The sequence below is a fragment of the Macaca nemestrina genome, chromosome 13 (assembly GCF_043159975.1).
Source record: "Macaca nemestrina isolate mMacNem1 chromosome 13, mMacNem.hap1, whole genome shotgun sequence".
Classification (NCBI taxonomy): Eukaryota; Metazoa; Chordata; class Mammalia; order Primates; family Cercopithecidae; genus Macaca; species Macaca nemestrina.
In genome coordinates this window covers 108,063,953-108,091,921 of record NC_092137.1, presented here as the reverse complement: position 1 = coordinate 108,091,921, position 27,969 = coordinate 108,063,953, and the positions used below count along the sequence as shown (strand labels likewise).

Sequence of the window (27,969 nt, the reverse complement as noted above, 5' to 3'; positions counted from 1 at the left end):
ACCCATGCAAAGATATGGATGAACTCAACTCTATCTATATTGCTAAGTAAATGGGTCAGTCTGATGAGGCTATGTGCTGTATGATCCCATTTACATGACATTCTGGAAAAGGCAAAACTGCAAAGAGGGTAAACAGATCTGTGGTTGCCAGGGGTTTTAGGAGCAGGGAGCTTGAAGAGGAACATTTTTTATGATGCTTTAACGGTGGACACCTGCTGTTATGCATTAATTAAAACCCATAGAAGGTTACAACCCAAAGAATATGTGGTAAGGTATGCAAATTAACATAGTCACTGAGGAGGTTAGAGGATGTCAGGATGGAATGCAGAATGTGACAAAGAACCTAACCGTGTCACAAATGTATGAAACAAACATACCACCGATGGTGGGGGAAAGGTGCGGATCGAAGTGGCTTTGGAAATGACGGAGATCCAGAAAGCTAAAGGCAAAGGGACTGGACTTAAATGGTGCTGTCTCTTTTAGAAAGTTCCTTCCCACAAGGGTGACAGTTAACAGTTCTGATGCCACTCTACCTCTAGTGTGGAATTGCACAATGAATTAAATACCTGGCAGATGGGCGTGAGCCTGGTTTCTCACTGCTGGAGTGAGAAGTTACAGATGAGAAGAGAAGCTAGAATGAGCCACACGCTAATGGGTTAGTACTGAAGACATCAGTGTGACTCATGCTTACCTTAATTTAGACACACGTTCCATGAGTCTGTGTCCACGTGAGAATACACACATTTCCTTGTACTGTGAGCCGACAGCACTGAGAAGCAAGGCTTCCCTTGTTAGGATGGCTATTATCAAAAGGACAGGAGATAAACGATGGTGGAGAAAAGTGAACCCTTGTACACTGCTCTTGGGAATGTAATGTTTCTCAAACAAGTAAAAATAGAACTACCATATGATCCAGCAATCCCACTTCTTGGAAGATACCCAAAGGAAATGAAATCAGTATCGTGAAGGAATATCTGCATTACATGTTTAGTGCAGCATTATTCACAAGAACCAAGATATGGAAACGACCAAGTGTCTGTCAACAGGTGAGTGGATAAAGCAAATGTGAGGTATATATAGAATATAAGGCAGAATGTTATTCAGCATTTAAAAGCAGGAAATTTTGCCATTGGCAGCAACAACATGGGTAAGCCTTGAGGACATTATACTAAGTGAAATAAGTCAGACAGAAAGACAAATACTGTGTGATCTCGTATATATGTGGAATCTGAAAAAGTCAAACTCATAGAAGCAGACAGTAGATTGGTGGTTGCCAGGTGCTGGGGGTGTGGGAGGTGGGGAAATGGGGAGGTGCTGGCCGAAGAACACAAACTTCCAGGTATAAAACAAACAAGTTCTGGGGATCTAATGCACACATGGTGACTCTAGTTAATAATGCTGTGTTGGATACTTGAGTTTGCTAAGAGAGTAGATAGCAAATGTTCTAACCCCACGTGCACACGTGATGCAGGGGATGTGCTAATTAGCTTGATTGTAGCAATCATTTCTCAATGTATATGTATATCAAATCATCACCTTGCATACCTTAAATATATACAATTTTCATTTCTCAATTATACCTCAATAAAGCTGGAATAAAAGTTTCTCCCAAGGACAAATCTTATTCAAAGGAGAATGCTCTGGCATATTTCAAAATGGTGCCTGTTCTCCTCCACCTGCCTGAAGCCCTCTGAGATTTCTCTCCAGGATTCACTGTGAGAATCTGGTGGAGCTCCAGGAGGTAAGGCTTACAAATGTGCCCCCATGACTGGCTTCCCCTGCAGCTATCAGAATCATCCTCACTGAGCCCAGAGCCACCAGCTTTGCAGGCTCCCCTCCCACCTGGCACTCTGGTTCTGCTGTAGTTGTGGTTCTTTTTTTTTTTTTTTTTTTGAGACAGAGTCTTGCCCTGTTGCCCAGGCTGGAGTGCAGTGGCACAATCTCGGCTCACTACAACCTCCTCCTCCCGGGTTCAAGTGATTCTCCTGCCTCAGCCTCCTGAGTGGCTGGGATTACAGGTGCACACCACCACCCCCCACTATTTTTTTGTATTTTTAGTAGAGACAGGGCTTCACCATGTTGGTCAGGCTGGTCTTGAACTCCTGACCTGTGATCCACCTGCCTCAGCCTCCCAAAGTGCTGAGATTACAGGTGTGAGCCCCCGTGCCCAGCCAGTTGTGGTTCTTTGTGTCTAACTGTTGGTCTCTCTACTCTGGGGGGCTGAGGCTTGTCCTGTGACCTCACTTCTCTTACGGATCTAGGAAGAATTCTAGATATAAGTTTTTAATACGATCTTCCAATAAAAGAAACCAGAGCTTCTTGGAGAAATTGATAACAATGGGACTGGGGCAGCAAAAATACAAGATTGGATAGTAAGATTGAAAATAAGAAAGTGCTCAAAAAACAAAACTAAACAAACCCACAAAAATCTAATGTCAAACAAAGAAGGAGCTTTTGGAAAGCCCTCCCAGTGACCAAAGCAGGAACAATTTGAGCATCAAAATAAATAATGTAGTATTAAATTATAATTGAAAGCTCAAAATAACTATCCAGGTGTCCATGATGGCATATATAAATGATTAAATGAATAAATGAATGAATAGAAATCTCTTATGCAGAAGAACTCCTAATGATTAATGCAGATAACCAATCAACAAGGAGGCAGCACAAATTGCCCACTTCTTAAGTGAAGGCTTTGCATAGTGATTTCCTTCCAAAGGCCACATGCAGTATAGACAGGGGAAAAGTAGCTTCCCAGTGAAGAAAGCTGATAAACATAACCTCAGCCAGGTGATCAGCATTAATGTGAACAGGGTCTTGGGAGCATGTGCCCTTGCTATGATGTAAGAAGAATGGCACTTTACCTCAGATCATCTTTCTCAGAACCAATAGCCCCAATCTAACAATGAGAAAAACATCATTTAAACTGGAGGACATTCTCCAATACACCTGACCGGCACTCCTCAATATCATTCAAGGTTATCAAAAACAAAGAAAGTCTGATGAACTGCCACAGCCAAGAGAAGCCAAAGGAGACATCATTACTAAGTGGTATCCTTGATGGAACTCAAACAGACAAGGGAAATATATCAGTCCTTTCTCACGCTGCTATGAAGAACTGCCCCAGACTGTATGAAGCAAAGAAGTTTAATTTACGAAGCAAAGAGCTTTAATTGACTCACAGTTCTCCATGGCTGGGGAGGCCTCAGGAAAGTTACAATCACGGCAGAAGGCACTTTTTCACAGGACGGCAGGAAACAGAATGAGTACCAGCAGGGGAAATACCAGACGCTTAGAAAATCATCAGCTCTCCCTAGAACTCACTCGCTATCAGGAGAACAGCATGGGGGAAACCGCCCCCATGATTACATTACCGCCCACTCAGTCCCTCCCACCACACACCTGAGGATTGTGGGGATTACAATTCAAGATGAGATTTGGGTGGGGACACAGCCAAACTATATTAGGAAAACTAAGAAAATCTGAATAAAGTATGAACTTTAGTTTGTAATAATGACTTAATATTGGTTCATTCATTGTGATAAATGTATATACTGATGTAAGATGTTAGCAAGAGAGGAAATATACGGATGGGTCTGGACAATGTGAAAAGTCTTTGTGATATCTTCCCAAATTTTATGTAAATCTGAAACTATTCAACAACAAAAACTGTTAAAAAACATTATTTTTTCAAACACCTATTTGTTTAATTAGTTGTACTATTAATCACTAGTAATTGACAGTGATAACTGGCTGTACTTTTTTTTTGAAACAGGGTTTCCCTCTGTTGCCCAGACTGGAGTGCAGTGGCACCATCATAGCTCACTGCAGCCTGAAACTGCTGGGCTCAAGCGTACCACCATGCTTGGCTGTTTTTAATTTTTATTATTTACTTATTTTTTTTTTGAGACAGGGTCTCACTCTGTTGCCCAGGCTGGAGTACAGTGGTGTGGTCACAGCCTCAGCCTCCCACCTCAGCCTCCCAAGTAACTGGGACTACAGGTGCATGCCACCACACCTGGCTAATTTTTAAATTTTTTGTAGAGACAGGGTCTCATTGTGTTGTCCAGGCTGGTCTTGAACTTCTGGGTTCAAGCCAATCCTCCCACCTTGGCCTCCTGAAGTGCTGGGATTACAGGAGTGAGCCACTGCACCTGGTCCCTACCGTTTTTTAATAGGAACATTAAAAACATTTATTATAATGAAAAGTAAATGATACAGACTAACATAATTCCAAATAACGTCACTTTAACATATTTTATGATAATGCATATAATTATTTGTTATGTGTTACATTATTATTACTTTCATTGTTGTGTTGCTATGTCCTGAGCTCATTCTCTCTCTCTCTCTTTTTTTTTTTTTTTTTTTTTTTGAGACAAGGTCTCATTCTGTCACCCAGGCTGGAGTGCAGTTCTGTGATCATAGCTCACTGTAGCCTTGACCTCCCCGGCTCAAGCTATCCTCTCCATCAGTCTCTGGAGTAGCTAGGACTATAGGTGTGCACCATCAAATTTTCGTAGAGATGGGTCTCTGTATGTTGCCCAGGCTTGTCTTCAACTCGTGGGCTCATGTGAGTCTCCTGCCCTGGCCTCCCAAAGTGCTGGGATTACAGGCATGAGCCACTATGCCTGGCCAAGGGTTCACTCTGTAAACAGCTGATTACCTTTCACCAGGGAAAGATGCAGACTTTAGAGAATCTATTTCAATTCACAGTCAACATTTCCAAAACAGTAGCTTTATAAAATGATGCTTCAATGGTGAGCTCTTTCCTTGTGAGTGGCTCTCTTATTCCAAAGAAACTTCTCTTAGTTCTGTTTCATGAACATCTTTTAGCAGTGATACAAATACTTGCCACTAGAAAAACAATATTCAAGGATTGGAAGAATATTAACAATTTATGATGATGATTTGATGTTTCGCTGTGATGTTTTCTAAAACAAGTGATTATTTATTTTTTTAAGAAGTGTTAAAAGAATATTCAATCTCATAATTTTCTAGATGCTTTGCAGAAAGTGATGAAATCAGAGAAACAAAAATTACAGGATACTGTAAGAGTGATTTTAGGTGTTGTTATGTTTTGTAAAATAGAAAATTACCTCATAGAGCTATTATTGGAAGGAATTATTGGAAGCCCAAACACTGGAATGTTCCCAATTTTAGCTGACGTTATGATGTCCATATAGCTAGTCATGTAGCTAACGATAAAAAGGAATCTGTGCCTTATTTGTATAATAAAGTTCAAAAGGAATTTTTAATGCTCTTAGGAAGTCACGTTAAACCTGAGATATAATTAAGAACACCAGAAGTAAAATACTCTTCCGACCTTTCAATCTGTATAACAGAAGTAGCCAATCATGACCAAATGTATCATATCACAAGCTGTGTTCTATTAGCTATGCATACTTAATAAATTAATAAACATATCTTACCAGTTACTGGTATTGTATTGCATTGTAATTGCTACAGTACTGGTAATGTTCCAGTAACTATATATATATATATATATATACACACACACACACATATACACACACACACATATATGCACACATAATACATTACTGAGTCATAAGAAATTGTCAAACATAGCAATTATGTCACTTGAAAACAAAATACTCTAAGAAATATGTTTTAAGAATATAGTTTTACTGATGGAAAAAAAAAGAATAAAAAAGTAGATAAAATTAAGAATCCTGGGCTGGGTATTGTGGCTCACACCTGTAATCTCAGCACTTTTGAAGCCTGAGGCTGGCGGATTGCTTGAGCCCAGGAGTTTGAGACCAGCCTGGGTAACATAGTGAGACCCCTGACTCTAATAATAATAATAATAATAACAAAGTATTCTGTATAAAACGACAAATAGAGGATAAATCAAGTCTTTTAACTGAACAAACTGGAAACCCAGAGGAAATGGGTGATTTCATAGGAAAATGTAAATTACTAAAATGGACCCTGAAATAAGGAAAACACAAACTGCAATTTGCATAAAGAGCTGCCATATGACCCCACGACCATATGGGTTCACAGCTAAAGGTTAACTGACTTTCAGCTAATTCCGTATTGCAAATGGTCAAGACCAAGAAAAACAAACAAACAAACAAAGAAACAAAAAAGGGATTCTCCTGAATTCATCTTGTGGTTTAATATGAATACTTGATACAGCTAACATTTCCTCTAATCCACGACTCCGATGACGAAAAACATGCATTACCTATGCACACCTATAAATCTGCTGCCAATTAAACGGTGACTTTCTTAACAAAGGAATGAGAAGTATTGTTGATGCAGTTACTTCCATTATAGCCAGGAAAAGAAGACTGTAGTGAGATCTGATTTTGTTATAAATAATATATTTAAACGTAATGTAGTGGATTCCGCGCAGCTGTTTTCCACGCGTGTGCAGGGCTTTGGCCCTGTGGGAAAACAGACCAGCAAAACCTTGGCAACCGGGGCGCCCACCCCGCCGGCCCCAGCGTCTCAGCATCGGGGACTCTCCCAGAAACAAGCCAGAATCCGCAAATACACCGCGATAGGCAATGACCAGGAGCGGCAAAGCCTCGAGGAGGCGAAACTGCTAAAAAGTAAGTGTTTTAAAAATGTTCTCTGAAAAAGTAAAGAACCACGTGGGAAAATCCCAGAAAAGTGACCGCTTCCGTGGGCAGTTTTTAAGAGCGGTCCGAGGGCCGGGCGCGGTGGTTCATGTCTGTAATCCCAGCACTTTGGGAGGCCGAGGAGGGAGGATCACTTGAGGTCAGGTTCGAGACCAGCCTGGCCAACATGGTGAAACTCCATCTCCACCAAAAAATGCAAAAAACATTAGCCAGGCGTGGTGGCGCGGGCTTGTAATCCCAACTACTCGGGAGGCTAAGGCACGATAATTGCTTGAACTGGGGAGGCAAAGGTTGCAGTGAGCCGAGATCGCGCCACTGCACTCCAGCTGGGAAGACAGAGTGAGACTCCGTCTCAAAGGAAAAAAAAAAAAAAGGAACTGTCGGGAAAGCCGCGGCAAAGCTCCCTCCTCGGTCCGGGTCGCTCCCCTCCGCGCTCCGTGCGACCGAACTCCTGGGAAGGGAGCTCGGTTCTTCCCGCGCACGCCGTGTACCGGCTGCACACCGCGCACGCATGCACGGCGCGCGGGTGGAAAATAGCGGGATCGGGCGCACCCTGCCGGTGGTCAGCACACAGTGCAGGACCACCTGAGCCCACTATTTTGGAGTGAGTTGCATGCATCGCTTCGCGGCTGCGCCAATGCGTCACTGAAATTCAGTGTACAGATTATGCCAAGCGGTAATTTTGGAAATTCATACTGAAATGGAGCCTGCTATTCTGTGTCTTGATTAGAACGGATGGATATAAGAATCAAAGTAAAAAAGGGCAATGGTACAAGTTAATTGATTTCCTACACATCGGTAAAGAACAATTGGAATTTGATTTGAAATGAAAGAAAAATCATTTACAATACTACCCCCAAAACTGAAGCCCATATATAAACCTAACAAAATACGTACAAATGTTCATTCAGAAAACTTTGAAACACAGTTGGAAAAATAATTAGATAAAAGCTAAATCAATAATTCCTCCAAACTTGATCTATAGATTCAGTGTAATTCCAGTCAAAATCCCGGCAAAGACACCAATAAAATGTTTCTAAACCTAAAATAGGCAATATAAGACTGAGGAGGAACAAAGTTGAAGAATTTACACATCCAGATTCCAAGATTTATAAATTTATGAAGAGAGAGTAACATTGGGGAAGAAATGGTCACACAGACAAACGGAACAAGTAGACCAACATAAATATAGCCAACTGATTCTGTACAAGAGCAAAAGAGTCTTTTCCACAAATGGTGATGAAACAGCCAGATGACCTTGTGGGATCAAATGAATGTACAAATGAACTTTACAACTCCCACAAAAATACACACAAAATTATTCATAGACTTAGAATTTAAAGTAGAAAACTGTAAAAATTCTAGGATAGAACAGAGAAGAAAATCTACCTGACCTTGTATTTGGTGATGAGGTTTTATACACAACACCAAAAGCCAGTCCATGAAAGGAAAACTTGATAATGTAGACCTTATTAAAACGAAAATGTCTACTCCATAAAAGACCCCATTAGGAGAATGAAAAGGCAAGGCACATACTGGGATAAAATATTTGGAAAACATCTATCTAAAAAAGGACGATTATTCAAAGTATACCAAGAAAGTAAAACTCAACCAGAAGGAAACAAGCAATCTAATAAAAGTGGGTGATGATCTGAACAGACACCTCAACAAAGAATATATAAAGATGGCAAATAAGTATTACCAAAAGCAGCACAATAGCATATGTCATTAGGAGATTGCAAGTTACAACAACAGTGAGGTAGCTGTGTGGCTGTGAGGGTGTTTCTGGAAGAGATGGGCACTGAATGGGTAGCCTGAGCCATGCTCACCAATGTGGGTGAGTGCCATCCGATCCACTGGGGGCCGAAATAAAGCAATACAGTCTCTCTCTTTTTGAGTTGCAACTTTTGTCTTCTGTCCTTCCTGGTTCTCAAGCCTTTGGGCTCTGAGACTGCACCAGTAGCTCCCCACTTGACTATCTGGTCTTCAGGCTTGTGTGTTATACCACGGGTGTTCCTGGTTCTCCAGCTTGCAGGCAGTAGACTGTGGGACTTCTTGGCCTCTATAATCATGGGAGTCCATTCCCATAATAAATCTCTCTCTCTCTCTTTTTTCTTTTTTTGAGAAAGAGTCTGGCTCGGTTGCCCGTGCTGTTGTCCTGCAGTGCCACCTCGGCTCTCATTGTAGCCTTGACTTCCTGGGCTTAAGCAATCTTCCCACCTCACCTCCCCGAGGAGCTAGGACCACAAGTGTGCACCACCATGCTGGCTAATTTTTTTTGGAGACAGTGTTTCGCCATGTTGTCCAGGCTGGTCTCGAACTCCTGAGCAATCCACCCACCTCTGCCTCTCAAAGTGTTGGGATTACAGGCATAGGCCACTGCACTGGGCACAAATATCTCTCTATATATAGAGATATGTGTGTGTATATATATATATGTAAATATATATGTATATAAATATAAAATTCCTATTGGTTCCCTTAGAACAACTCAAATATAAAAGCAATGGCAATAGCAATTGCTGTGGAGGATTAGGAAAAACAGGAGCTCATCACTGCGGGTGGAAGGCATAATGGTACAGCCACTGGCAGTACCAATGATAGTTTTGTCTCAAAGCTAAACATAGTCTCAACCTAGGTGCTCCTAGGTCGACAACTGCTTTGAAAACTTATGTCCAAACAAAAAAAATGCAGTTATGTACAGCACCCTCTATTCAGATACTTTAAGTTTCCAGATACTTTAAATCAGGATGTCCTTCAATAGGTGAATAAAAAACAAGCTGAAGCACATTCACACAATGGAATACTACTCATTGATGAAAAGGAATGAGCTGTCAAGTCGCTCAAAGGCAGGAGTGAGCCTTCAATGCATATGGCCAAGTGAGAATGGCGGAGAGAAGAGGTTGCGTTATTCTATTTAGATGCCCTTCTGGAAAGGTAAAGGTAGAGATGCAAGGAAATCAGGGCTTGCTAGTGGTTTGTGCGGAGGCTGTTGAATAGGGGAATGGGAAATGGCAGGAGGTCCCTGGGGCCAGGGGGCCATGGGCTTCCTCTGGCTGTCAGCCATGGGGAGAATTTGCGGAGAAGCTTAGCTGGCTTACTAGCGTGAGCATGGCTGCTTTCCCCTAGGAAGGTCTTCTCCCGTCACACATTTATCTCTTTGGGGGCATTCTAGGGAGGATGTTTTACCCACACTTTGTGATTCCTCAGGACCACGTGGAGGCCCGTCCTCGGGCACAGACCCAGCTCTTCGTATGAGCAAGGTGAAGACGCACAGATGGAAACAACTTCATTCTCTGGGGCTCAGTTTTCCCTCTGCAGTGAGACCAAGCTCCAGCATTTCATTCTCGGTTTTAAATTCAGTTCCTTTTATCTCATCCTGCCATTCAATGGGTCTTAAGAAATGTTTTCCAGAACCTCAAGGGGTGGAAGGGACACTTTCTTTAGGGAAAGGTTTTGTCACGCACATGGCATGCTTCTTGGTCCCTGCAGAGGCTCAGGCCTTAGGGCAGCTGCCTCACTAGGCTTCAGGACCTCACAGGTGTCCAGGAGACCACAGGGGTCTGCACGCGAGGGCAGGGGCAGCAGGCGGGCACATCACAATGAGGTGTCGGTGACAGTGACGTCCTGCAGGTTCCCCACCTGCCACCTCCGTCCAGGGAGGTCTCCCTTGGGCCCACCCCAGCCGGAGAGGCCTTGCCCGGAGTCCCCCGCTTCCATGCTATGTGCCCTGTACTGCAGTTTACTGGTGAGCTTGGTAGGGCACAGAGAGGACGGCGCCACCAACTGGAGGGGGACAGGCCCCGAGCTGGGGCCCAGGATGCACAGAGCGGCAGGGATCGCGGAAGCCCCCTCAGCTCTGGTGTCCTGGCTCTTCCTGCACAGGCTCTCCACGTGACGCCCAGCAAGCCGGATCTCAATTTGTTCACCCATCCTTTATTTTCTGTATTTATGATTAATATTTCTCCACTTTGTCTTTTGTCGGCCTTAGTGACAGTGAGTTTTCCTGTTGAGTTTCTATTCTGTTGGATCTTTATTTGAACAGCGGATAGGCAAATTTGGGGTGATGTTTATTAATGCAAAATGGAAGGTGATATGTCACGCACATCCTTCTGCTTCCTGCAGCAGTTTCGCTGTGTGCTGCGTCAAAACAAAAACAAAAACATCAAAAAGAAAACAAAAAAACAGTAAAGAGTGATGGGGAGGACACTTCCTGGAATAATTCCCTTCGATGCCCATTGCGGGTTATGTCAGAGATGAACTGATTTAGGAAAGGAGCTGAGGAAGAAATCCAAGAATTCAAGAAAAGAGGTGCTGTAACTCAGGCTGTATTTCCGCAGGTGAAGGGAATCTTGCCTGTTTCACTCTGGTAAATTACTCATACTAGTTCCTACTACCATGAGAAAACACCGCCTTCAGAAGTTGACAATTAGCAAATTAGAGAATTGCAAAGCCTGTTTTACCCTGAGAACCTGAACCCTTTCTTGTTCCTGAAGAGCCTTCCATCAAGGAGTCTGTGTGGTGGACAAGAGACTGGATCAATTGAAAATAACAGAAACTGTCACCGTGTTCTTCTAGCAACTGTCACTCACCATAACTATCCCACCTGAGGCTTAACCAGAACCCTCCCCTCCAAGAGCTGAAGTCGCCCTGAGAGGGAATGAGCAGGACACCTCTCCACCCCCACAGGGGCCAGCGGGTTGCCGTGGAGCTGGGCTGTCGGAGTCTTGGTCTGACCTGTCCCTGGCCCTCATGTGGGGCCCTAAAGTATGTCTTACATGCTACCTCTCTCACCATCTAAACATGAAGAGGAAGAAAAGAGAAGCTGATTCCTGGGTCTAACGCATTTTAGTGTGGAAGCCAAGTCAAGGCCTCAGAGTCACTCGTCTTCTGTCTTTGCTGTTTCACTCCAGTCTCAAAAGCAATCCTGGTCTTAGGTCTTGGTCAGAGTTTGCCAAATGACAGCGCCTGCCCTCAGTTCATTTTGTCGCACTTCTTACTTTGACGGCGCCATTTGTGAGATTCCTGTTTGCCCATCTTCCTTTCATGCCGAGGAGGTAAGTGCATCCCTCGACCAGGCCACCACTGCAGGTGTGTGTGTCAGAGTGAGGAACAGCAGGGAGATGAGAACAGCATACGGTAGGCGGCCCAGGGGAAGCGTGCTGGGCCCTTAACCCAGAAGGAGGGTCTTGGTGTGTCCAGTTGCTCATTTCCCTGAAAGAAAACCCAGATGTCCTGTGAGGTGAACCTGGTGATAGTTTTCCCTTGTAGTTTTAAATGTGCTCATTCAAATTAGAATGCTTAGCCATCCGTCCCTTATTCCAGCATTTCTCCTTTAATCTATGTTTGCAGGGTTGTGAGTTGCGCTGGATAGTATGAAATGTGTTATCAGTGGACGCACAACTGTTGACCTCAGAGCATGTGACCAGACAGTGCAGGAGGAGATATTGTTAAGTTACTTTGGATGGAAAATGTCCCTCGGTGACCTTGTGGGCCTGATCCAAGGTGAAAGGTGGGGAGAGGACAGAGGGACTGGATGAGCCTGGGTGGGGAGGAAGGTGTGACTGAGGGAAGACAGCTCAGCCCCCAGGGGAAACCTGAGCCCAGTGTTGGGGAATGTGAGGACACAATGGCGGGGCAAGATGGCCTTGGCACCAGCAGCACTGGGGACCGCAGGAGGCCGTGCTTTGTGAGAGGTGAACTTGGCTCCAAGGATGCGAGGCTGGGAGCATGGGGGTGAAAAGGCAGAGAGACAGAGGGGAGCTGAGGCAGGCAGGGCAGAGACAGGGGGCCCAGCAGGGTCTGGGGCAAGAAAGCAAGTATGGGGCAGGGTACCTCCAGCAACTCAGTCACACTGAGGGGATGGCAGGGGCAGCAAGGGACTGGGTGGGGATAAAGTGACAAGACGGGGAGTATGGATATGGGCACTAGTTGGTATGTGAATAGATCAGCAAGTCTTTTAGAGTCTTGGGAAGTAAAATAAAAATTAAAACAGCAAAAAAAAGCTGGGCATGGTGGTACACACCTGTAGTCTCAGCTACTAGGGAGGCTGAGGTGGGAGGATCACTTGAGCCCAGGAGGTTGTGTCTGCAGTGAGCTACCATCACCACTGCACTCCAGCCGGTGACAGAGCTAGACCATGTCTCCAAACAAAACAAGCAAAACCAAAACCAAAACCACACAAATCTCATGTTTTTGTTTGGGATTATTGCCTGACTCTCATTCCACCCCTGAGAAACCCTCCTCCACTCCAGAGACACCAGCACAGCCAAGTGGTCATGCACCTCTGAGAAACCCTCCTCCACTTCATAGACACCAGCACAGCCAGGTGGTCGTCCCACCTCTGAGAGACCCCTCCCTCAGCCAGGTGGTGGTTCCTTCTCAGAATTTCAGCCCCACTCTCTATCTCTTCAATCATTTAGGTTCTGAGAACCCCAAACTCTTACCATGGTTCCTCCAGTCTTGGGGTTGGCACAGTTTTAGATCTGTGGCGTCTTTTTGTTAAATTCCCTATATTCAAGTCTCTTTTTTTCGTTTTTTTTGAGACAGAGTCTTGTTCTGCCGCTCAGGCTGGAGTACAGTGGCTCACTGCAACCTCCACCTCCTGTGTTCAAGTGATTCTTGTGCCTCAGCCTCCTGAGTAGCTGGGATTACAGGTGCATACAACCACACCAGCTATGTTTTTGTGTTTTTAGCAGAGAGGAAGTTTTGCTATGTTGGCCAAGCTGGTCTTGAACTCCTGGCCTCAAGTGATTCGCCCGCCTTGGCCTCCCAAAGTACTGGGATTACAGGCATGAGCCACTGCACCCGGCCAGATCTCTTTGTTATAGTAAGCTTGTGAAGTTTCTGTTTTCCTGACAGATTAATGACCAATACAACTGATGAGGGTAAGACAAATTTAGAAGCTCATCTTCTCCAGCGTTGATGATGCGTCAACATACGGGCACTCATTCAGTGTCAGGAGTGTAAATTACTGCAGCCTTGTAACAAAAATCTGGCAGTAACTCTTATCGCTCAAAATGCATAAGCACTTCAGCTGAGCAATTTTACTTCTACGTCCCTAAATTAGAGCCGCATTCTCTAATGTGTCTAAAGACACTCTTGCATATTTATTACTGCAATGTTTGGACTTAAATATCCACAACTGGATAACAGGGTAATTAAACAGTTAATTATAATATGGCTCATCCATCTGTTATACAAATGAAATCAATCTCTGTGCACTGTGGTGGAAAGATTTTCTGAACATAGTTCAGATTTTTTTAAAAAGGCCAACTGTTGAATAATGCTTCTGGTGTAACACCACATACATGAAAACGTATGCAATACACCATAATATCTAACGCATGTATATATCCAAATAAATATTTTTATTTTAATTTACTTTTTCTGTGATATTTTTGAACTTAATGGTAATTTCCTACTATGAGCCAAATAACATAATGACAATTTGAAATGCTTAGATCTATGGAGTATTCAATTATTACAAGATAATTAAGATAATCTGCAATTATTAAGTGATTCAGCAAAATGTTTTTATTTTTATTTTTTATTTTTTTTTATTTTTTTTATTTTTTTATTTTTTTGAGACGGAGTCTCGCTCTGTCACCCAGGCTAGAGTGCAGTGGCCGGATCTCAGCTCACTGCAAGCTCCGCCTCCCGGGTTCACGCCATTCTCCTGCCTCAGCCTCCCGAGTAGCTGGGACTACAGGCGCCTGCCACCTTGCCCGGCTAAGTTTTTTTTGTATTTTTAGTAGAGACGGGGTTTCACCGTGTTAGCCAGGATGGTCTCGATCTCCTGACCTCGTGATCCACCCGTCTCGGCCTCCCAAAGTGCTGGGATTACAGGCTTGAGCCACCGCGCCCGGCCCAAAATGTTTTTATTATATAATGTCTACTAATATCATTCTTAGCCTGTTTTTTTAAAATATGCTTTTTATTATACTTTTTATATTATAAAATGAGATTTATTTTATGAAATAAAATTTATATTATAAAATGAGATTTATTTTATAGTTCATCTCCCTTGGACCTTATCTAAAGGGATTTAGTTCTTGAGCACAAAACTAAAGGGATTTAGTTCTTGAGCACAAAAATGATGTCATTACATCACAACATACCTTAGGGCAGGATAATAATAAGACTCTAGTGTTAGGAACTTTGACTGCATTATCCTAGTAATGAGAGATATTAACTAGATCAATGTAATGGATTAAAAATTAAACAAGTTAGAGATATATTTGTATGAAATGACAACATTGGTCAAGCTATGTATATTTTGCATGTTGATTGACTGAATGATCCAATTCCATTAAACTACTGAAAAAACCAGGTCATGCTTGAGATAGTAACATAGAAACCAAAGCTACTTATTGTGGATAAAGAAACCTAAAATCTAATATCAAATATCTTTGCCTCTCCACACCTATGTTGTGTTATAACATTCTAATGACTCAACATTTTCTAAATAAATACATGCTTAGTTTTTGTTTTGGTTCTTATTTAAGTAACTCAGCATTCTTTTATGAGTTACTAGAAACTATTCAAACACTGCTTCTTAAAAGAGAAATCTTTATTTTTTTCTTCTGGGAAGTTTACACAAAGTAAACATATTTACCTCTTGTGTAATTATTAAAACATTAAGAAGCCTGGTTCAGTGGCTCACGTCTGTAACCCCAGCACTTTGGGAGGCTGAGGCAGGTGGATCACCTGAGGTCAGGAGTTCCAGACCAGCCTGGCCAACATGGTGAAAACATGTCTCTACTAAAAACACAAAAATTAGCTGGGCATGGTGGCACGCACCTGTAGTCCCAGCCACCCGGGAGGCTGAAGCATGAGAATCGCTTGAACCTGGGAGGCAGAGGTTGCAGCCAGCTGAGATCGCACCACTGCACTCTAGCCTGGTGACAGAGCAAGACTCCATCACAAAACAAAAACAAAAACAATTAAGAAGTATTCTTTAACCATGTATGTTAAAACCTATAAAAAATCAAAAGCATCAGCTGAGTTTGGTGGCCCACGCCTCTAATCCTAGCACTTTGGGAAGCTGAGGGAGGTGAATCACTTGAGCCCAGGAGTTCAAGACCAGCCTGGGTGACATGGTGAAACCCCATCTCTACAAAAGAATACAAAAATTAGCCGGACATGGTGATGCACACCTGTATTCTTAGCTTCTTGGGAGGCTGAGGGGGGAGGATCACCTGAGCCCGGGAGGTCAAGGTGCAGTGAGCCATGATTGTGCCACTGTACTCCAGCCTGGGCATCAGGGTGAGACCCCATCTAAAGAAAAAAAAAAATCAAAAGTATCCAAGTAATGAAGGCCAAGAATCCCAAGGGAAAGTGGTTCAAGGCAGAAAGCGTGATTAAAAATGAAAAAAAAAAAAAAAAAGAAATGTAAAATGTGAAATATAAATACACCCCTATAATTGATGATACAGAATTCTGCATTGAACCCCAATTCTTTCAGGACATGTGATCTTAGATAATACACTCAAGCTGCTTGATGCTGAATTTTCTTGAGGGTAGTGTTTGAGAGGTGTCTCCAGCTCTGCTGCAGGAAGCACATCCGTGTGTGTTAATGCCCTTCCATAGTGCCTGCCACACAGTAAACACCAAAACACAGGCAGCTCTTTGACTCGCAAAACTGTCAAAATGGGCATCCCCCAAAAGCAGAATGCTGGCAAGTGTCTTCAATGACACAAAATTCTGGCACCCGGCACATTTCCTCCCTTCCTCCCTGCTCTTTTGTATGGATCCATTCTCTCCCATAGCACAGCCGTTTCCTTCCACTCCAATGTGGAAATGCCTTTCTAGTGGAGAGAAGAACATGAGCGACACACAGAAATTCCTTTCCAGGGCTGCTTGGCCAAGCTCTTTCTCTGCCCGCCTCTCTTTGGCCACCTCCTGTTGGGGTGAGTGACAGCAGAGAGGGTACCCTGAACAAAGCCCAGCAAGGTTGCAGGGCTACAGTGTCCAGCAGCCAGGAGCTGAGGTGCCTACCCACATGCCCAGGCCCTGGCGCCCCTGGCTCCAAGCCTCGTGCATCCTCCCAGGCTGACATGGGAAGAAAAGATGGGGATCTGGGAACATTTTCATTTGGCAGAGGTAGATGAGCAAAGCCCACACAACCATGCTGACTGTTCTGGTCTCCTGGCCCGTCCCCACCACCTCCCTGTGCAGAGGAGTTGTACTGCTGTACTCCCTGCTGCCCCAGAGTGTGCCACGTGGTGTGATGGTTAATTTCACTGTCAGCTTGACTGGGCTATGAGATGCCCAGATAGCTGGTAACGCATGATTTCTGGGTGTGCTTTTCAGGTGTTTCTGGAAGAGATTAACATTTGAACCAGTGGACGGAGTAAGAAGATCTCCCTCACCAGCATGGGCGGGCCTCATCCCATCCACAAGGGCCGCTCGGAGCAAGACAGCAGAAGAAGAGCAGACTCTCTTTCCTTGAGGACTGGAGTCTCCCTCCCCAGCCCACCCTCACCTTGTCCTCAGGCCTTTGGCCTCATGCTGAATGACACTGTTGGCTTCCCTGGGCCTCACACCTTCAGACTCAGCCTGAATTATGCCACCGGCGTTCCTGGGTCTCCAGCTTGCAGATGGCAGATTGTGAGACTTCTCAGCTTCTATAATGGTGTGAGCCAGTTCCCATAATAAATCTCCTCTTATCTATATGTCTATGTATATATCCTATTGGTTCTGTTTCTCTGGAGAACCTTGACACACACACATATGGAGACAGGCAAGGGGAGCTGGTGGGAGCTGACACCCTCCCCAAGCTTGTGAAGCAGGGAGTGCCTCTCCCCCAGCTTATGTCAGGAAGGGCGTGGGGTCTCGGGCACAGGGAAACCTGAGCCCCACCAAGATATTCAGGGGCATGGATTTCTCCCCACCCTTCTGAACTCAGGGCTGCCCACCCCAAACCTTCAAGTTCCACTTTTGGGATATGCGAGGCCTCTTGTCTTTCACTCTCCCTGGATGCTCCGTGGGGAGATTCGGCCCCTAAGGCTCACAGCCTCCTCCACTATGCCTCGGGCCAAATGCATCTCCAGGCAATGGGGGAGGCCTGAGAGGCCCAGGGCATGGGGCTTGTTCTTTTTTGAGCATTTTCACTTTTACGAGCCCCGGAACATTTGTTCATTGGGTTTGTGCTTTGTCTTTCTAATGACAGTCTATTAAAAATAACAATTTTTCGGCCAGGTGCGGTGGCTCATGCCTGTAATTCCAGCAGCTTGGGAGGCTAAGGCAGGTTGATCACCTGAGGTCTGGAGTTTGAGACTGGCCTAGCCAACATGGTGAAGCCCCATCTCTACTAAAGATACAAAAATTTGCCGGGTATGGTGGTGGGTGCCTGTAATCCCAGCTACACTGGAGGCTGAGACAGGAGAATCGCTTGAACCAGGGAAGCGAAGGTTGCAGTAAGCCGAGATCACACCCAGTGCACTCCAGCCTAGGCAACAATAACAAACCTGCGTCTCAAAATGAATGAATGAATGAATGAATGAATGAATAAATAAATAAATAAATAAATAAATAAAAGGCTGGGCATGGTGGCTTATACCTGTAATCCCAGCAATTTGGGAGGCCGAGGCGGGTGGATCACTTGAGGTCAGGAGTTGGAGACCAGCCTGGCCAACATCGTGAAACCTCGTCTCTGTTAAAAATACAAAAATCAGCCAGGTGTGATGGCGGGCGCCTGTAATTCCAGCTACTCGGGAGGTTGAGGCAGGAGAATCCATTGAACTGGGGAGGTGGAGGTTGCAGTGAGCCGAGATCGCACCACTGCACTCCAGCCTGGGTGACCGAGTGAGACTCCATCTCAAAAAATAAATAAATAAATAAATAAATAAATAAATAAATAATAAATAACAATTTTTAAAATGAGATAACTTCACAAATGCAAGTGAGTGAAACAGGACGATGGCAGGGCAGCAAGCTACTGTTATCCTCTCTCTCTGATTCTTTCCCTTCCTAGAGGCCACAGCCAGCTCTCAATAAGAGCCGCAGCTGACCCATTCCTTTCCCTAAGCCCAGGCTCCTAGGAAGCCCCAGACCTTCCCCCACAGGGCACAGACAGATGATGCCTTCTCTTTTGTAAGGAACAAATATATTTGGGAAGACTAAATGTCTTTGATTGTGAGAATCAGAGGCCATCCTGTTTGGAGGATGTGGTGGTGTAAGAACTGACTGATGTTCTGTATTTGTGCTAAGACCTTTCTGGTGACTGTGGAGGAGGACATGGGCCTCAGACACGGCTTAGGGGTGTCCAGGGCTGTGCTGTCTTTCCTGGGGAGTAAAAGAGTGGGATTGCTTAAAACCATGGCATGACCTGCAATCTCACAGATCTCAAGGCACATGATCCTGTCTCAGGCCCCTCTGCTCTACCTTTCAGCTCTACTTGTCCTCAAGTTCCTCCCACGTGGGATTTCCTTCCATGTATCAACCCTGCCCGTGAGCCCAGGTGTCTCTGGTAGGACGCTGGTATGTTCCTCTGGTTTCATAGCTCTTTGCCCACAGCAGCTCTGATGTCAGGTGGCCTGGGCCCTGCACAGGTCTGTGGGAAGGTGCAGGCCCTGGGTGAGGAGATCAGGGGCGTGATGGCTCACTGGACCTCAGAGGTGATGGGAAAGAGCAGTGTCTTCTCCCGCTCCCCACGTAGCAGTACATAGCATTGACACTATATTAGGTATTATAAGGAATCCAGAGATGATTGAGAGTACACAGGAAGATATGCTCAGGTCATAAGCAAATGCTACACCATTTTCTATCAGAGACTTGATTGAACCTCTGTGGATTTTGGTGTCCTTGGGGGTCTGGAGTCAGTCCCCCATGGACCGTGAGGGCCGAGTGTGCGTTTATCCTGGGATTGATCAGTGTCTCCTCAGAGTCTCCTAGAGACTCAGTCTTGCTCTCACAGTGTGATTTTGTGATATTATAAGCATGTGTCTGGTCTGTGTCCCCAGTCTCTGGCACCGTAGAGTTCCTAACCCCTTGCAGTTTTCTGAGACCTGTAGGGGTGACAGGAGCTCCTTTTGTTCTGCGGTGACTCTTGGTGGGCCCCTAGGAAGCTTCAGTGTGGCCCCGGTCACCAGAAAGGCCACTCACACGATCAGAGGGTTGAAACGGTCTGTCCCACCTCTGCACCCCCAGGGAGAGAAGAGGGCTGGAGATTGAGTGAGTCACCCGTGGCCAGTGATGTAATAAATCATGCCACATGATGGAACCCCCATAAAGCCCCCAAGCAACTGGGTTCTGAGAGCTCCCAGGTTGGTGACCACAGGGAGGTGCTGGGAGGGTGCTGTGCCCAGAGTGTGTGGGAGCTCTGTGCTCCCCCCACCACAGTGCCCTGTGCATCTGTTCCTCTTGGCTGTTCTGGAGTAGTGTCCCTTGTAATAACCAGTGATAGGAAGCTGAGTGCTTTCCTGAGTTCTGTGCATCATTCCAGCAAACCATGGAGCCTGGAGACGGGGTTATGTAAACCCTCCCTTGATGGCTGGCCAGTCAGAAGTACGAGAGGCCTGGGGCTTGTGTCCAAAGTGAGGGCAGCCTTATGGGGCTGAGCCCTTAACCTGTGGGGTCTGCACTAACTCTGTTTAGTAAGTGTTAGAATTGAGTTGTGCATAAAAGCAGTTCAGACAAGGCTGGCCTTAGAGGAGATGACAGGCCTCGTGCAGATTCACCTGGGAAGGGAAGGCAGCTGATGAACAGGGGCTGGGGGATACTCTCCTGGGCTGCCTGGAGCACTCACAACAAGCCAGTCCATGGCCCCAAAAGCAGAGTGTGTAGGGTTTTAGCCTGGCATCCAGGAGAGACTGGAGAGAAGCCCCGGTCTGCCCTCCACCACCACCTCCTGCCCTGCCCAACCTGTTCCTCTAGATTGATGTTCTCCTCTCTCCTGTGACTTTCTACCCTGGGGGGCGGGAGGGGGGTCATCTCTCTGAGCTAATAATTGATTTAGAAAAGTGAAAAGAAAGCAAATGAAACCAAGAGTCAGACTCTTTTAGTGGGCTGGGCTTAGGGTTCCTTTACCAGATGGATGTCCCTGTCTTTCTTGCATATTGGTGACTTTTGGACGAACTGAATGCAGTTGCATTCAGTTGTGTGCACCCCACACAAATAATGGAAGAGGCGTCCAAAGCCCCAGGCTCACCAAATGCAGGAGAAGCCACCCTCTAGTCATCTAAAGTGTGCTGCTGCCTCACCTACAGGCCAAGAGAACACTCAAAATGGATGTTGAATTCCAGGCCCGAATCACAGCACTAGGGGAGGAAACTGCTCTGGGCCCATCCGGGCAGACCCACTCCTCCTAGCATCTAGATCCCTCCATCCTGGTCTGGGACTACCTGTTTTTCATCAAACTTACAAGTTTTTTTTTACTCCACTTACAATCGAGACATTGGCAGAGTTTCCCTCCGGTCCTTAGAGATAGAGGGTCAGACCACATGTCTGGAGGTTTCAAGATTTCTCAGAAGTCTTTTTTCTAATTTTCTGGCATTAAATAAAAAAATAGAATGCACAGATGAAACATACAAGGCGATGAATTTTCACAAAGTCAATATGCTGTGCAAGTAGGACTTAGGTCAGCAAACAGATTTATCCCAAATTTATCTGATAAGAGGACCCCAAATGCTCCCCAGGGGTGCTGACTGCTCAGCTTCCTACTCCATGACATCTCCATATGTGCAGCGCCGCCTCCCCACAACGCCTGTGGAAGGCCTGGATTGCTGCCACGTGACCTTGGAAATGTCATTTCTCCTTCTGGCCTCATTTCTCTGTCTGCACCATGGAAGTGTTGAAGTTAAATGACTTCATATATTGTCTTCCTCCGTTGATCCTTCCAGTGGCTTCTCTTTATATCCAGATTCAAACCCAAGTACCTTTCTTGCCTATGTAGTAGGCAGCCTCCCTAATGGCTCCCTGTGATCCACACCCCTGAGATACACATCCTTGTGCAACACCCTCCCCTGGAGTGTGCACTAGACCCTGTTCTAATCACAGAATGTGGCAAAAGTGATGGGATATCTCCTCCAAGGTTTAGTTGTTAGTAACCATGGCTGACATTTTCCCAGATCTTCTCAGCTCTCTCTTCCCCCCTCTCTCCCTCTCTTCGCCTCCTCTCTCTTTCCCCCTTCCTCTCTCTAAGCCCTGGCTCTGGGGAGCAGCTGCTCTGTTAGGAACTATCCTCAGGGGAGGCTCCTGTGGCTTAGGACCCAGAGAGGACAACAGAGGGGAACCTGGCCCTTCAGTCCACATGGAATCCTTCCAATAGCCCCATGAATGAGCTTGAAGGTGGATCCTGCCCCAGTTGAGTCTCAGAGGAGACCTTAGCCCAGCCCCCTGAGAGACCGTGTGGTAGAAGCACCCTGTTGAGCTGGGCTGGGCCTGGGCCTCCTGTGGAAACCAGAGATGGTGAGTGCCTGTTGTTATGGGCAGCTATGGGTGGGGCAGTGTTTCCACACAGCAGTGGGGCCCTCATACAGCAGACCTGGCCCAGGATCTGCTCCACCCTTCCCTCCCTCCCCTGCTCTGCCCCCAGCTCCCTCCAGCCACACTGTCTCCCTTTCTAAGCTTCTTTCTGGACAAACTCGTCTGCCCTGGAGCCCCTGCACAGTTTCACCTCCCCACATTGTGCTAGAAATGTCTGCAGGGCCGGCTGCCTCTTATCGTTCTGCTCATGGCATGAATGTCACCTCAGGGAGGCCTTTTCAGATCCCCTCACCAAGAAGTGGCCCCCAGCCTCCCCTGCAGCAGTTGCTTTACTTCGACACAGCACTTGCTCCTTTCCCCACTTACATGTTTTGTGGTTTGGTCCCTCTCCCCCTCCAGATGGTGCCTTCCCAGAGGGCAGGGACCATACCATGTCTGTCTTTTTCATGGGGGCACCCAGGCTTAACTCAGGCCCCGGAACAAGGCAAGTGCTCTGGGCATCATGACTGAACGAGTAAATGGGAGGATCTGGAGCCCCTCGCTCCCACATCCTACCACGGACCAGCTCGGACTGTGGAGATGGATGCTGACAATAGGAGAAGCAGGTCAGGTTGGAGGCGGGGAATGGCCTGAATGACCCCAGCTCTTCCCTGGCTCATGTGCTCCCGTAGAACACAGTGGGCACATGTCTCCACCTGGTGGCCAGAGCTAGCACTGCATCCAAAGAAGGAAAACCAGGACACAGAGCTTGCAAGGCAAATCCACTCTCCTGCATCCCAGGCGGCAAAAATCCAAGAGGATTGAGAGAAATATCAGAAACCCTTCTTACCCCTACTGCCAGCACTGTCCCGGGGTCCAGACACTTCCAAGGCCTCCTCACCACATCCAGGGAGGTGGCCCCAGCTCCACTTCCACAGTAGGAGGACCCGAGCCTCCCACACTGGCGTCTTTGCTCTTGTCCAGGGATGCACGGTTCATGCTCTGCCATGTCCTGCGCCGCTCCAAGTCTCAGGACACCAACTGCCCTGCCTTCCTCTGCTCAGAAGGACCTCCAGGGGTAGAAAGCATTTTCTAAGAACCTCGGAGCACAGCAGGTCATCTATGGAGAGCTGGGGCAACGGAGGCTTTCTGAGCCTGTGGGAGTCTTGGGGTGACCCATGCCCAGCACTTCAGTATGTGGGGAAGGAAACTGAGGCCTTCTGTCTTGTAGCCCCTTCAGTCTAGGGAGCTCATCCTGGTGGAAGCTGCCCAGAGCAGTGGACACAGGACTCCAGGCCCCGCTCTCCCCTGACTGCCCTGGAGGTGGCACCAGACCAGGCCGACCCGGGGGGACCTTAGGGATCCCCTAGCCTGGCCTCTTGGCATCTCTCCCTTTCCCATGCTATGGGCCCTGGTCATGGTGCTGGTGACTGGATGCTGCTGTCTGTAGCAGAGCTGCCTCAGCCTCTTTCTTCTTTCCCTTTGTTACCTCCCCAGGATCCGCTTCTCCTCCCACCCCACCCTTAGTCATCCCCTGTGATGTCAGCTTGTGTGCGCCTGTGGGTATGCACCTGTGGGGATGCTGAGAGGAAACAGCCTCTCCTGGGAAAAATGAGCAGAGATCTGCAGAATTTTAGGGGCTCCCATTCCCAAAACAACCCCATGGGATATGGTTCAGCTCTGGCCTAGGAAGCGGTAACTGGACTCTGCTCATGTCCTGTGTCCTGGGCCAGCCCCTCCTCTCCCTGGGCCTGAGTTTCCCAAGTGTCTAATGAGGGGTTGGACTGGAACTGCATATGGAGGCCCCACCGTGGACCCTGTCCAACTTCTCCATACTTGGTGGGTGTGTGGGATGTGCTCTGGGTGCCCTTGGGCCTCCTAATGAGTGGACATGTGTGGACTTTGAGGGGGATGCCTAGGCCTCATGTCCATGGCCACACGTGCACACAGGGTCTGCATGGGCCCCAGGTGGCAGGTGCACCAGAGCCACACTGCACAGCACATTGCATGGTACCAGTGGTTCCTCCAGCGTGTGTCCCACATGTCCCCTGGTTCCTGTCTCCTGCAACCAGGAAGTAAGCCAACCTTACTTAACCACATGGACTTGGAGGAAGGGAGTAGTTCCCCAAGGGGAAACTGGACCTCTGTGACTACTAGAAGTGGCCATGGATGTGGGACCGGTGAGACCCCCAGATCTTTATAATCATGCCGGTCGCCTCCACCCCTGCCTCTTGTAGGAGCGTGTGTCCCAGGGAAGGGTAGGACTGGTCCCAGCTCACAGAGATTCAGGGAAAAGTGAGTATCTCAACTGGAGTTAGATTTGTCTACACACGCAGAAAGTTCAGAACAGTTGTGGCACAGACCAGAGAGAATGCTTTCTTTCTCCTGTTAAAGAACTCTGGAGGTGGCTGTCCATGCTGACCTGGGTTGTCCCCATGGCCATCAGCCAGCACCTGTCCTGCTGTCCCAGAGTCTCAGTAGCTGACTTCTGTCCTCAATGCTGTCTCTGGACCCCAGAGGGCTGTGCTTCAGAGGTAGACAGAGGAGAGAAGGAAGGACCAAGACCCACTCAGCTGGCCAGGCGCGGTGGCTCAAGCCTGTAATCCCAGCACTTTGGGAGGCCGAGACGGGCGGATCACGAGGTCAGGAGATCGAGACCATTTTGTTTAACCCGGTGAAACCTCATCTCTACTAAAAAAAATACAAAAAACTAGCCAGGCGAGGTGGCGGGCGCCTGTAGTCCCAGCTATTTGGGAGGCTAAAGCAGGAGAATGGCGTAAACTCGGGAGGCGGAGCTTGCAGTGAGCTGAGATCCGGCCACTGCACCCCAGCCTGGGCAACAGAGTGAGACTCCATCTCAAAAAAAAAAAAAAAAAAAAAAAGACCCGCTCAGCTGTGTGAGTTCCAGGCAAGCAGCTTCCCCGAGCCCCTCACAGTGCCTCTGCTCATGCCCAGTTAGCTTGGACTTGTTCTGGTCACCTTAGCTACAAGGTAGGTTAGTTAGGAGCAGTAGCCTTTTTGCTTGGCAAATTGCTGCCCAGGATAAAACCGAGCCGTCTGTTCTTAAGAAAGAGGGAAATATGAAAATCCCAGGTGAAGACCAGCATTGTCTCCCTACACTGAACTGCAAGATGAAGGGGAGGGACTGAGTTACCCTTCGATAAATTGGGAATTTATTTGTCTAAAATAGACTCTCTTTTCTTGGTATTTATTCATTGAAGAGAGAGAAAAAGTCACGACTCTTCGCCAGGATGTGTGAGTAGGACGGCTGTTTTCAGTGCCTAAGCAGGACGATAGGAAGTAATGTGTTGGCTTCTACCTGCCTGTAATTTGTAAGGAGCTCTGAGAAAATCCTCTTCTGTTTCATCAATGGGGCAAGGCCAGCACAGGGGTTTATGGAGACGTCTAGGCAAGCAGCATGTTCCTAGAAGCTAAGACTAATTTAAATCTCTGTAAACTAAAAAAGTAAAATGCTTTGACCCCACCGTTTTGACTAGAGATACTTTAATTCTCATAGTGAAGACTAATAATACAAATAATGCATGCAAAATGGATAATGGTTAAAACTGTATGTGGTACAACTTATGATGACTAAAAATTGTTGGAAGAAAAAGATTTTGGAAAATATTTTGCTGTGTTTAATTTGATCTGGAAAAGTTGACTTAAAGAAATACTGATTCCTGAATAAAACTTATAATAGCAGAATCTGTAGTCAGTTAATTTTGATGTGGCCCAAAATGAAGTCATTTAAATAAAAAATAAATAATCCTGATAAAATAGTTCTGGTGAATTAAAAATAAGAGTTGATGAGCTAGAGGCTGGCCATGGTGACTCACATCTGTAATTCCAGCACTTTGGGAGGCCGAGGCAGGTGGATTACTTGAGACCAGGAGTTCAAGACTCACCTGGCCAACATGGTGAAACCCTGTCTCTACTAAAAGTACAAAAAGTAGCCAGGCATAGGTGAGGCATGCCTGTAATAACAGCTACAAAGGAGGCTGAGGCAGGATAATGACCTGAGCCCAGGAGGTGGAGGTTGCAGAGAGCTGAGATGATGCCACTGCCCTTCAGCCTGGGTGACAGAGCAAGACTCTGTATATATATATTAAAAAAGTGGATGAGTTATAATTGGGTTTCTATCCTGTAGTTTTATAAAATGGATCAAAGTTTTAAAATGTCTGAATAAAATTTGCCCTGGACAGCTGCCCAACCTTGACCTGCTCAATCTCTTCCAGACCTTCTGCCAGAAAGGGGGCCTGTTGTGCACGCTTCAGGGTAAGTAAGCTGCAACCCTAGGACTGGATGTCGTTGGCCAGACCGCTGCAGGGCCTGCAGACACTACCGCTCATGGCTCTGTGGCAGGCCTCCCGCCGCCCCCACCACTCCTATGGCCTCTTCTTGTGCTACCGTGTGGAGGCCCTAACCCTGTGTGGCATCAGTAGCTTCCACCAGTACCAGTATGACCTGCTGGCAGTGGGCAAGGCTTTGGAGGGCATGTTCTGCAAGCTCAACCACCTCCTGCAGCACCTGCACCAGCCATTCTTCCTCTACCTGCTCCCCACCCTCTCTCGCTTCGTCTCCATCGGCCTCTACTTGCCTGCCACCGACTTCTTGCTCCTGGTCCTTGGTTTCAAGGCTCTGAAACTGTGGATGCAGCTGCCTGAGGCTGGAGCGGGCCTTGAGGAGCCCAGGGGGGGTCCCTGGCCCCAGTGTCCCGCCTCCCCCAGCAGAGGGTGGTAAGCCCTCAGGTCCCAGACAGGGGCTGGATGGTGCGGAAGCTGGTAGCCCTGATCTGCCTAGCACTGCAGCTGGGCTGCATCATCTTCACCAATTTCTCACTGGACTTCTTGCTGGCTGCCACTATGGTGCCTGCTGCTGCGCTCACCGAGCCTCATGGGCCCCGGACCCTCTACACTGCCCTGCTGGCGCTGACAAGCCCGGCGGCCACGCCCCTTGGCAACCCATTCCTGTGGCAGGAGGTGCAGGAGGCACCACTGTCACTGGCCGAAGGCTGGCAGCTCTTCCTTGCAGTACTGGCCCAGGGTGTGCTGGAGCACCACACCTAAGGCGCCCTGCTCTTCCCACTGCTGTCCCTGGGCCTCTACCCCTGCTGGCTGCTTTCCTGGCATGTACTCTTCTGGAAGTGAAATCTGCCTGTCCAAGGCACCAGGCTGGGACAGAGACTCCCCAAGGACCCCATTCTGCCTCCTTCCGGGGAAATAAACAAGTGCGTGTTTCAGCTGCTTTAAAAAAAAAATGCGCTGGAAAATACTTTGTTAACAAAAAGATTTAAATATTGGTATAATTCTGATTTAAATGTTTTATTTAGCACAGAATCAAATATAGCACAGGAACAAAGTTTTCTGAGACAAAATGGCTGGGTTAAAATGGGTTTAAATGTCTAGAAAAATACTTAGCTAAGTTAGCAGTGTGGTTAAGTTTTTACTTATTTTGTTTTTGAGATGGAATTTCACTCTTGTTGCCCAGGCTGGAGTGCAGTGGTGCAATCTCGGCCCACTGCAACCTCCACCTCCAAGGTTCAAGTGATTCTCCTGCCTCAGCCTCCTGAGTAGCTGGGATTAGAGGCACTTGCCACCACACCCAGCTAATTTTTGTATTTTTAGTAGAGATGGGGTTTTGCCACGTTGACCAGGCTGGCCTCGAACTTCTGACCTCAGGTGATCCATCCTCTGTGGTCTCCCGAAGTGCTCGAATTACAGGCATGGGCCACTGCCTCTGGCCAAGTTTTTTTTCTTTTTTCTTTTGAGATGGAGTCTCGCTCTGCCGCCCAGGCTGGAATGCAGTGGCGCCATCTAGGCTCACTGAAACCTCTGCCTCCTGGACTTAAGCAATTCTCCTGCCTCAGCCTCCTGAGTAGCTTGGATTACGGGCGGGCACCCATCACCACACCTGGCTAATTTTTTGTATTTTTAGTAGAGATGGGGTT

General features: G+C 46.8%; 1 pseudogene; it reads left to right on the top strand.

Moving 5' to 3' along the window:
* Positions 1-27,945, top strand: LOC139357936 (glycosylphosphatidylinositol anchor attachment 1 protein pseudogene; annotated as a pseudogene).
* The last annotated feature ends 24 nt before the right edge of the window (positions 27,946-27,969 follow it).